Source organism: Coregonus lavaretus, assembly GCF_964263955.1.
Source record: "Coregonus lavaretus genome assembly, chromosome: 20".
NCBI lineage: Eukaryota > Metazoa > Chordata > Actinopteri > Salmoniformes > Salmonidae > Coregonus > Coregonus lavaretus.
The window spans coordinates 38,359,677-38,372,050 of NC_140007.1; positions in this window are offsets into that span (position 1 = coordinate 38,359,677).

The following is a 12,374-nucleotide window of genomic DNA, read 5'->3' on the forward strand; positions in this document are numbered from 1 at the left end:
ACTTGGAGAAGAGTCCCCTAAGTAAGCTAGTCCTGGGGCTCTGTTCACAAACACAAACAGACCCCACAGAGCCCCAGGACAACAACAACAACAACAACACAATTAGACCCAACCAAATCATGAGAAAACAAAAGGAGAATTACTTGACACATTGGAAAGAACAAACAAAAAAACAAAGCAAACTAGAATGCTATTTGGCCCTAAACAGAGAGTACACAGTGGCAGAATACCTGACCACTGTGACTGACCCAAATTTAAGGAAAGCTTTGACTATGTACAGACTCAGTGAGCATAGCCTTGCTATTGAGAAAGGCCGCCGTAGGCAGACCTGGCTCTCAAGAGAAGACAGGCTATGTGCACACTGCCCACAAAATGAGGTGGAAACTGAGCTGCACTTCCTAACCTCCTGCCAAATGTATGACCATATTAGAGACACATATTTCCCTCAGATTACAGCGATCCACAAAGAATTTGAAAACAAACCACATTTTAATAAACTCCCTTATCTATTGGGTGAAAAGCCACAGTGTGCCATCACAGCTGCAAGATTTGTGACCTGTTGCCACAAGAATAGGGCAACCAGTGAAGAACAAACACCATTGTAAATTCAATGTTAACATACGTTTCCCATGCCAATAAAGCCCTTAAATTGAATTGAATTGAATTGAGAACGATAGAGAGAGATAGACAAAGAGCGAGAGAGAGAGAGAGAGAGAGAGAGAAAGAGAGCGAGACAGATAGATAGATAGATAGGGAGAAAGATAGATAGAGAGAGAAAGAGAGAGAGAGAGAGAGAGAGAGAGAGAAAGAAAGATAGAGTGAGAGAGAAATATAGATAGAGAGAGAATGTCACGATCGTTATAGGAAGCAGACCAAGGTGCAGCGTGATATGCGTACATCTTTTAATGAGTACTTTACAAAATAACAAAACAGCAAAACGATACGTGAAGTCCTAGGTTAATACACCAACACAAACCTTACGGAACAAGATCCCACAATAAACTAGTGCCAACCGGCTGCCTAAGTATGGTTCCCAATCAGAGACAACGAGAATCAGCTGCCTCTGATTGGGAACCACCCTGGCCAACATAGAAAACACGAACTAGAACGAAACATAGAAAATACAACATAGACACTACACACCCTGGCTCAACATAAAAGAGTCCCCAGAGCCAGGGCGTGACAGTACCCCCCCCCCCCCCCCCCAAAGGCGCGGACTGCGACCGCGCCAACCAAACTCAAGAGGGTAGGGGCCGGGTGGGCATTCCGCCTCGGAGGCGGATCCGGCTCCGGGCGTGACCACCACTCTCTCGCTACCCCCCCATAGCGCCCCTGGTCTGGTCCTGCTGGCCGGAGCTGGACTGGACACCGGTGGAGCGGATTGCTCAGGCTCCGGTGTGGAGCAGCTGACCGGTGCCTGGTGGAACAGGCACGGGCTGTGCCTGACTGACGACGCGCACCCCTGGCTTGGTGCGGGGAGCAGGAACAGGCCGGACCGGGCTGACGACGCGCACCCCTGGCTTGGTGCGGGGAGCAGGAATGGGCCGGACCGGGCTGACGACGCGCACCACTGGCTTGGTGCGGGGAGCAGGAACGGGCCGGACCGGGCTGGCGACGCGCACCACTGGCTTGGTGCGGGGAGCAGGAACGGGCCGGACCGGGCTGACGACGCGCACCACTGGCTTGGTGCAGGGAGCAGGAACGGGCCGGACCGGGCTGACGACGCGCACCACTGGCTTGGTGCGGGGAGCAGGAACGGGCCGGACCGGGCTGGCGACGCGCACCACTGGCTTGGTGCGGGGAGCAGGAACGGGCCGGACCGGGCTGGCGACGCGCACCACTGGCTTGGTGCGGGGAGCAGGAACGGGCCGGACCGGGCTGACGACGCGCACCCCTGGCTTGGTGCGGGGAGCAGGAACAGGCCGGACCGGGCTGACGACGCGCACCACTGGCTTGGTGCGAGGAGCAGGAACGGGCCGGACCGAGCTGACGACGCGCACCACTGACTTGGTGCGGGGAGCAGGAACGGGCCGGACCGGGCTGGCGACGCGCACCACTGGCTTGGTGCGGGGAGCAGGAACGGGCCGGACCGGGCTGGCGACGCGCACCACTGGCTTGGTGCGGGGAGCAGGAACGGGCCGGACCGGGCTGACGACGCGCACCACTGGCTTGGTGCGGGGAGCAGGAACGGGACGGACCGGGCTGGCGACACGCACCACTGGCTTGGTGCGGGGAGCCGGAACGGGCCGGACCGGGCTGGCGACGCGCACCACTGGCTTGGTGCGGGGAGCAGGCACAGGCCGGGCTGGCGACGCGCACCACTGGCTTGGTGCGGGGAGCAGGCACATGCCGGACCGGCGACGCGCACCACTGGCTTGGTGTGGGGAGCAGGAACAGGCCGGACCGGCCTGACGACGCGCACCACTGGCTTGGTGCGGGGAGCAGGAACGGGACGGACCGGGCTGGCGACGCGCACCACTGGCTTGGTGCGGGGAGCCGGAACGGGCCGGACCGGGCTGGCGACGCGCACCACTGGCTTGGTGCGGAGAGCAGGCACAGGCCGGGCTGGCGACGCGCACCACTGGCTTGGTGCGGGGAGCAGGCACATGCCGGACCGGCGACGCGCACCACTGGCTTGGTGTGGGGAGCAGGAACAGGCCGGACCGGGCTGGCGACGCGCACCACAGGCTTAGTGCGGGGAGCAGAAACGGGCCGGACCGGGCTGGCAACGCGCACCACTGGCTTGGTGCGGGGAGCAGGAACGGGCCGGACCGGGCTGGCGATGCGCACCACTGGCTTGGTGCGGGGAGCAGGAACGGGCCAGACCGGGCTGACGACGCGCACCACTGGCTTGGTGCGGGGAGCAGGAACGGGCCGGACCGGGCTGGCGACGCGCACCACTGGCTTGGTGCGGGGAGCAGGGACAGGCCGGACCGGGCTGACGACGCGCACCACTGGCTTGGTGCGGGGAGCAGGAACGGGCCGGGCCGGACTGGGAACACGCACCACTGGCTTAGTGCGAGGAGCAGGAACGGGTCGGGCCGTACTGGGAACACGCACCACTAACTTAATGCGGGGAGCAGGAACGGGCCGGACCGTACTGGGAACACACACCACTGGCCTTGTGCGGGAAGCAGGAATGGGTCGAGCCGTACTGGGAACACGCACCACTGGCTTAGTGCGGGGATCAGGAACGGGCCGGACCGGACTGGTGACACACACCACTTGCTTGGTGCGAGGAGCAGGACTGGGTTTCCTCATAAACCTCTGCTCCCTCTGCTGCCTACTCAGTTCCTCTCGCCATGCCTCTATACTCTCCTTCTCCCTTAACGCCTCCTGTAGCTCCTCCCTCTGACCAATTAACTCCTGCTCCAATAGCCCCCGTAACCTGGTGGCCTCCTCTCCTAGTCTGCAGATACGCCCTGTCGCTGCCTCCTGCTGCCTAGCCTGAGTACGGGGAGTTGGCTCTGCTCTACCTCTAGGCTCCGCCAACCTCCCTTCCAGCCCCCCAAACCTGGTGGCCTCCTCTCCTAATCCGCCGATACGTCCTGTAGCTGTCTCCAGCATCCCCGTCGTCCATGCCGTGTGCCCCCCAAAATTTTTTATTGGGGTTGCCTCTCACCTGTCCGACGACAGCACGGTTGGCGCCGAACCTCCTGTCTCGCCAGGGCCTTAACTTTTGCCCATGGCCCTCTGCCCGCGAACATGTCCTCCCAAGACCACCATTCGCCCACCTGGGACATCGCCAACTTCTCCAGTTCCTTACCCGGCGTTTGCTCCTGAACACGCTGCTTGGTCCTGTTTTGGTGGGATCTTCTGTCACGATCGTTATAGGAAGCAGACCAAGGCGCAGCGTGATATGCGTACATCTTTTAATGAGTACTTTACAAAATAACAAAACGATACGTGAAGTCCTAGGTTAATACACCAACACAAATCTTACGGAACAAGATCCCACAATAAACTAGTGCCAACCGGCTGCCTAAGTATTCGTCCCAATCAGAGACAACGAGAATCAGCTGCCTCTGATTGGGAACCACCCTGGCCAACATAGAAAACACGAACTAGAACGAAACATAGAAAATACAACATAGACACTACACACCCTGGCTCAACATTAAAGAGTCCCCAGAGCCAGGGCGTGACAGAGAAAGAGAAAGATAGATAGATAGAGAGCGACAGAGAAAGAGAGAAAGCTAGAGAAACATAGAAAGAGATAGAGAAAGATAGATAGATAGATAGATAGATAGATAGACAGACAGACAGACAGACAGACAGACAGACAGACAGACAGACAGACAGACAGACAGACAAACAGACAGACAGACAGACAGACAGACAGACAGACAGACAGACAGACAGACAGACAGACAGACAGACAGACAGACAGACAAATAGTGAGACAGAGCAAGAGAGAGAGAGAAAGATTGCGAGAGCGAGAGAAAGAGAGAAAGCTAGAGAAACATAGAAAGAGAGAGAGAAAGATAGATAGATAGATAGATAGATAGATAGATAGATAGATAGATAGATAGATAGATAGATAGATAGATAGATAGATAGATAGATAGATAGATAGATAGATAGATAGATAGATAGATAGATAGATAGATAGATAGATAGATAGATAGATAGATAGATAGAGAAAGATAGATATATAGAGAGAAAGAAAGAGATAGATAGATAGATAGATAGATAGAGAGAGAGAGAGAGAGAGAGAGAGAGAGAGAGAGAGAGAGAGAGAGAGAGAGAGAGAGAGAGAGAGAGAGAGAGAGAGAGAGAGAGAGAGATAGATTAAGAGAGAGATAGAAAGAGAAAGATAGATAGAGAGATAGATAGATAGATAGACAGACAGACAGACAGACAGACAGACAGACAGACAGACAGACAGACAGACAGACAGACAGACAGACAGACAGACAAATAGTGAGACAGAGCAAGAGAGAGAGAGAAAGATTGCGAGAGCGAGAGCGAGAGAAAGAGAGAGAGAGAGAAAGATAGATAGAGTGAGAGAGATATATAGATAAAGAGATAGAGAGAGAGAAAAAGAGAGAAAGATAGCTAGAGAGCGAGAGAGAGAGAAAGAGAGAATGCTAGAGAAATATAGAAAGCGAGAAAGAGAAAGACAGATAGAGAGAAAGATAGAGAGATATGTAGAGAGAGATAGAGAGAGAGAGAGAAAGATTGCGAGAGAGAGAAAGAGAGAGAGAAAGATAGATTGAGAGAGAGATAGAAAGAGATAGAGAGAAAGATAGAGAAAGATAGATATAGAGAGAAAGACAGATAGACAGAAAGATAGATATAGAGAGCGAGAGAGAGAGAAAGATTGCGAGAGAGAAAGAGAGAGAGAGAAAGATAGAGAGAGAGAGAGAGAGAGAGAGAAAGATAGCTAGATAGAGAGATAGATAGACAGACAGACAGACAGATAGATAGAGAGACAGAGCGAGAGAGAGAGAGAGAGAAAGATTGCGAGAGTGAGAGAACGAGAGAGAGAGAGAGAAAGATAGATAGAGTGAGAGAGACATATAGATAAAGAGATAGAGAGAGAAAAAGAGAGAAAGATAGATAGAGAGTGTGAGAGAGAGAGAGAGAGAGAGAGAGAGAAAGAGAGAATGCTAGAGAAATATAGAAAGAGAGAGAGAGAAAGATAGATAGATAGAGAAAGAGATATATATAGAGAGAGAAAGAAAGAGAGATAGAGAGAGAGAGAGAGAGAGAGAGAGAGAGAGAGAGAGAGAGAGAGAGAGAGAGAGAGAGAGAGAGAGAGAGAGAGAGAGAGAGAGAAATAGATAGATATAGAGAGATAATGTTTACTGTTAATATTTATTGATTATTTCACTTTTGTTTACTATCTACTTCACTTGCTTTGGCAATGTTAACATACGTTTCCCATGCCAATAAAGCCCTTAAATTGAATTGAATTGAATTGAAATTGAGAGAGAGAGAGAGAGAAACAAAATGCCAGAAAAAAAAAGGCACGGCAGGGTTTAACTCCCAGGCCAGTTGTGAGATGGGAGGTGGTGGGAGTAGTAGTGGTGGGTAGGGGTCTGTCATTGTGTGAGTGCTGAGGAGTCAGTGGTAATTAGCTCAATTAGTGACAAAGGCAGTGTAATAAATACCGACTTAGTGTCTGGGTCCCTGCTGGTCTCTCCCCGAGCCGCCTGCCATGCCGCCCTGGCCTGACTGACAATTCATTAAACCGACAAAATACCCCAGCGTCCAGGCGTGACGCAGCGAGTTAGCCCCCTACCAGCCCAACCCATTGTTCTAATTGTCTGGGCTGGAGTCACTTTGTGGCTCTCCTCCTCCTCATCCCTCCTCTCCTCCTCCTCATCGCCCTCTCCCTAACACGCTACCTCTCTCCCCTTCAGAAAACCCATAGTTAATGCCCTCTACCTAACTCTCTGGAAGTACTTGATCGCCAGGTTATGAAAAAAAGAGAAAGCGTTTCTGTGGGTCTGCTGGGAGGGGGAGTGGTGGGATCAGGGGGTGGAGGGAGGTTGCCTGGGATTGCTGGGAGCAGCAGCGATCGGAATGCAGGAGAGATGATTCCAGGAGCCTCGGATGTGGGACAAAGCAAGAGTTAATAAGGAAAGATTGAAGGGGTTTGGCGACAATGGGCCGCCACCCGAGTCGAGATAAAATTGCTTCCGCGGATTATTGGGGAGAGGGTGTGATGGTTGTGGGGTGATAGTTTATGTTGTGTTGTGTGTGTGTGTGTGTCTGTCTGTGTGTGTGTGTGTGTGTGTGTGTGTGTGTGTGTGTGTGTGTGTGTGTGTGTGTGTGTGTGTGTGTGTGTGTGTGTGCATGCGTGTTTGTTTGTGTTTTATTCAGAGTGGATTGATGGCTGCCCCTCTGGTTGGGTGGGGAGCAGGGGACCCGGGGACCGGGGAGAGGCTAGCCGGCTGTTCCCACAGTCTGTTCTGCTGTAACCACCTTTGACACATGACTCAGGGCTGTGCCAGGCAGGCGGCGAGGAGAGAGCATGGTGGGAAACCAACACTCTGCTCAGGCACAAACAACAACAACAGCTTAACAGCTGCGTGCACAATGTACATCTGAGCAGAGCAGACCAGGCAGCCAGGGTAGGAAAGGCAGGAACACTGCTTCAGCACAAATCAGCAACAACCACAACTCAACAAATTCACAATATTAGTGGACTAGCATCTCTCTAAAGTCAAGAGACAGACAGGATGGAGAGGGAGAGGATGGAGAGAGAGAATATGGAGAGAGAGAGGATGGAGAGAGAGATGATGGAGAGAGAGAGGATTTAGAGGGAGAGGATGGAGAGAGAGAGGATGGAGAGGGAGAGGATGGAGAGGGAGAGGATGGAGAGGGAGAGGAAGGAGAGAGAGAGGATGGAGAGGGAGAGGAAGAGGGGAGAAAGAAGAGAGTAACAGGAATACAGAAGGTAGAGAAGGGATAGAGCACAGAGGGTAGAGGAGAGTATCAGAGCAATTTTCATTTACCCATAATCCTCTTGATGGAAGTAACTCATTTTTAACTGTTTCTTCAATTAGTGTCCCAATATCTGAGGTTAACTAATGACTTACGCATTTCATGACTGAATTAATCTATTTCCCATTTTATCCATAACTTCATTCAAACAATATGCTAAAACGCCTTTGTAGGACCCTCAACTCTGGAGAACAACTTAACTGACAACACTAGGGCCAAGAGCCGTATAAAGTTAATTGAATAATGGCACTAATTAAGTAACTTGATAATTGGCCAAGACAAAACCACACTGGTCTGGGACTGTCCAATAAGGAGGACTGACTGAGTACCACTTTTTAAGAGAAGGGAGTATTTTCCAATAGAGCACCTCCACTGCTGAATTGTGTGTGTTTGTGTGTTTGTGTGTGTACGTGCGTGCGTTCGTGCGTTTGTAAGCAAATTAGCTCTTTTTCACTCTACCATGATTGTGGTCTCTGCTCTGGACAGTAAACAGGTCAATTACCAGACATTATTTTGTGGCGAAGAAGATCTACTATGTTGTATAAAAACACAACAGCTAAGGTCAGGGCTTCTTATAAAATGTCCAGCAAAATTGCAGAATGATGTTTTGCCTGCGTAGGACCACGGCTTATGGCCTAATGTTGAGGGGCTGGGGGGCAAGATGGGGGTACTGGCTGGATTGTCAATTAGCATTAATAATGGAATGTGGATGTAGTTTGGGTCACCACAGTCAATAATTATATAATTTGCTGCGTCCAAAATGCCACCCTATTCCCTAAATACTATAGTACACTACTTTTGACCAGAGCCCTATGGGCCCTGTTGAATAGGGTATTCATTTGGGACATAGCCAATGATATCCTGCTGACTGTGGTTGAACAGGACAATGTGGGGCTGTGGGATGCTTGGCCTAAGACTGGAGAAGAAAGAAAGCTGATGCATTGTAAGGTTTGATATTACAACAGGGTGGTTTTAAAGTATGGTGTGTGTGTGTGTGTGCATACGTGTGTGTCTGTGTTTGTGTGTGCGTCCTTGCTTGTGTGTGTCTCTGTGTACTTCTGTTTGTGCGCTTATCTGTGTGTGTGTGTGTGTGCGCGTGCGTCCTTGCTTGTGCATGTCTCTGTGTGTGTGTGTGTGCGTTCATGCGTGCCTGTGTGTGTGTGTGTGTGCGTGCACATGTGTGAGTGTGTGTGTGTGTACGCGTGCCTGTGTGTGTGTGTGCGTGCGTGCGTGCGTGCGTGCGTGCGTGCGTGTGTGTGTGTGTGTGTGTGTGAGGATGGCAGCTGGGAAGCAGACACAGTCCAGAAGAATTGCACTCTAGAAATGGACCTTTCAGCAGATGGCAGCGTAACAGCCACCCTGCATCACAATGGCAGCTCCGCAGTAACATCTCCATCACTTCACAACCCTGCCATGATATGCCTGTCACAGAGCAGAGAAAACATTACATTCATAACAGCATTCACATGCACACACACACACTAAGTGCAAAATTCTAAAAGGAACTTTACAAATCAGAAAAGCTTTATATTCTATCACCAACTCTCATAAACAATGAATGAATACAACCACATAATTCCAAATCCATTAACTCACTTCACATGTCTGCAGACAGAGAATGAAATATGAATGGTGTTATTGAGGGATCAATGACAGATTCAGAAGAGAGAGAGAGAGAGAGAGAGAGGAGAGAGAGAGAGAGAGAGAGAGAGAGAGAGAGCGAGAGAGAGAGAGAGAGAGAGAGAGAAAGAGCGAGAGAGCTTTAACTACTTGAACATATATACAACACTGTATATAGACATAATATGACACTTAAAATGTCTTTATTCTTTTTGAATTTTATGAGTGTAATGTTTACTGTTAATGTTTTTATTGTTTCATTCACTTTTGTTTATCAACTATTTCACTTGCTTTGGCAATGTAAACATATGTTTCCCATGCCATTAAAGCCCCTTAAATTGAATTGAATTGAATTGAATTGAATTGAGAGAGAGAGAGAGAGAGAGAGAGAGAGAGAGAGAGAGAGAGAGAGAGAGAGAGAGAGAGAGAGAGAGAGAGAGAGAGAGAGAGCTTTTGACTCAATTTGGCATGAGGGTCTGCTATACAAATTGATGGAAAGTGGGGTTGGGGGAAAAACATACGACATTATAAAATCCATGTACACAAACAACAAGTGTACGGTTAAAATTGGCAAAAAACACACACATTTCTTTCCACAGGGCCGTGGGGTGAGACAGGGATGCAGTTTAAGCCCCACCCTCTTCAACATATATATCAACGAATTGGCGAGGGCACTAGAACAGTCTGCAGCACCCGGCCTCACCCTACTAGAATCTGAAGTCAAATGTCTTCTGTTTGCTGACGATCTGGTGCTTCTGTCACCAACCAAGGAGGGCCTACAGCAGCACCTAGATCTTCTGCACAGATTCTGTCAGACCTGGGCCCTGACAGTAAATCTCAGTAAGACAAAAATAATGGTGTTCCAAAAAAGGTCCAGTTGCCAGGACCACAAATACAAATTCCATCAAGACACCGTTGCCCTAGAGCACACAAAAAACTATACATACCTCGGCCTAAACATCAGCGCCACAGGTAACTTCCACAAAGCTGTGAACGATCTGAGAGACAAGGCAAGAAGGGCCTTCTATGCCATCAAAAGGAACATAAAATTTGACATACCAATTAGGATCTGGCTAAAAATACTTGAATCAGTTATAGAACCCATTGCCCTTTATGGTTCTGAGGTCTGGGGTCCGCTCACCAACCAAGAATTCACAAAATGGGACAAACACCAAATTGAGACTCTGCATGCAGAATTCTGCAAAAACATATTCCGTGTACAACGTAAAACACCAAATAATGCATGCAGAGCAGATACCAATACCCGCTAATTATCAAAATCCAGAAAAGAGCCGTTAAATTCTATAACCACTTAAAAGGAAGCGATTCCCAAACCTTCCATAACAAAGCCATCACCAACAGAGAGATGAACTTGGAGAAGAGTCCCCTAAGTAAGCTTGTCCTGGGGCTCTGTTCACAAACACAAACAGACCCCACACAGCCCCAGGACAACAACAACAACAACAACACAACTAGACCCAACCAAATCATGAGAAAACAAAAAGAGAATTACTTGACACATTGGAAAGAACAAACAAAAAACAGAGCAAACTAGAATGCTATTTGGCCCTAAACAGAGAGTACACAGTGGCAGAATACCTGACCACTGTGACTGACCCAAATTTAAGGAAAGCTTTGACTATGTACAGACTCAGTGAGCATAGCCTTGCTATTGAGAAAGGCCGCCGTAGGCAGACCTGGCTCTCAAGAGAAGACAGGCTATGTGCACACTGCCCACAAAATGAGGTGGAAACTGAGCTGCACTTCCTAACCTCCTGCCAAATGTATGACCATATTAGAGACACATATTTCCCTCAGATTACAGCGATCCACAAAGAATTTGAAAACAAACCCAATTTTGATAAACTCCCTTATCTACTGGGTGAAAAACCACAGTGTGCCATCACAGCTGCAAGATTTGTGACCTGTTGCCACAAGAAAAGGGCAACCAGTGAAGAACAAACACCATTGTAAATACAACCCATATTTATGTTTATTTATTTTCCCATTTGTACTTTAACTATTTGCACATTGTTACAACACTGTATATATACATAATATGACATTTGAAATGTCTTTATTCTTTTGAAACTTCTGAGTGTAATGTTTACTGTTAATATTTATTGTTATTTCACTTTTGTTTACTATCTACTTCACTTGCTTTGGCAATGTTAACACACGTTTCCCATGCCAATAAAGCCCTTAAATTGAAATTGAAATTGAGAGAGAGAGGCCACCGTAGGCAGACCTGGCTCTCAAGAGAAGACAGGCTATGTGCACACTGCCCACAAAATGAGGTGGAAACTGAGCTGCACTTCCTAACCTCCTGCCAAGTGTATGACCATATTAGAGACACATATTTCCCTCAGATTACAGAGACCCACAAAGAATTTGAAAACAAATCCAATTTTGATAAATTCCCATAACTGTTGGGTGAAATACCACAGTGTACCATCACAGCAGCAATATTTGTGACCTGAAGCCACAAGAAAAGGGCAACCAGTGAAGAACAAACACTATTGTAAATACAACACATATTTATATTTATTTAGTTTCCCTTTTGTACTTTAACTATTTGCACATCGTTACAACACTGTATATAGCCATAATATGACATTTGAAATGGCTCTATTCTTTTACACTTTTGTGAGTGTAATGTTTACTGTTAATTTTTTATTGTTTATTTCACTTTTGTTGATTAGCTATTTCACTTGCTTTGGCAGTGTAAACATATGTTTCCCATGCCAATAATGCCATTTGAATTGAATTGAATTGAGAGAGCTAGAGAGAGAGAGAGAGAGAAAGAGAGAGAACCCGAAACATAAATGTGTAATTTCCCCAAATTTGAAACCCTTATTCAAGGTTTCAAAGACCTCTCTGATGAGAATAAGCTACCCGTCCTGTTGGGGGAGGACACAGGGAGCTGTGGGTTGGCAGCGCACTACACTGCTGCCTGCCATAAGATGAGGGACCATGTCTGACAGACCAACCAACCTGCACATATCCTCTATGCTTATTGTTATTGTTATTGTTCAATGTATGGTTATTTTGACCCTTGATTATTGTTGTTACTGTTGTCCCGTTGACAATATTGATTATCATTATTTTAATTATGTTAATATTGTAAATCTCCAATGTAAGCTTTGGCAATACGTACATTGGTATGTCATGCCAATAAAGCAAATTGAATTGAATTAAATTGAATTGAGAGAGAGAGACAGACACTCACTCCTCTCCACCACTCCAGACAGACGCTGTGAAACCACTGTTTCCTGTGTGTATGTGTGTGTGTGTGTGTG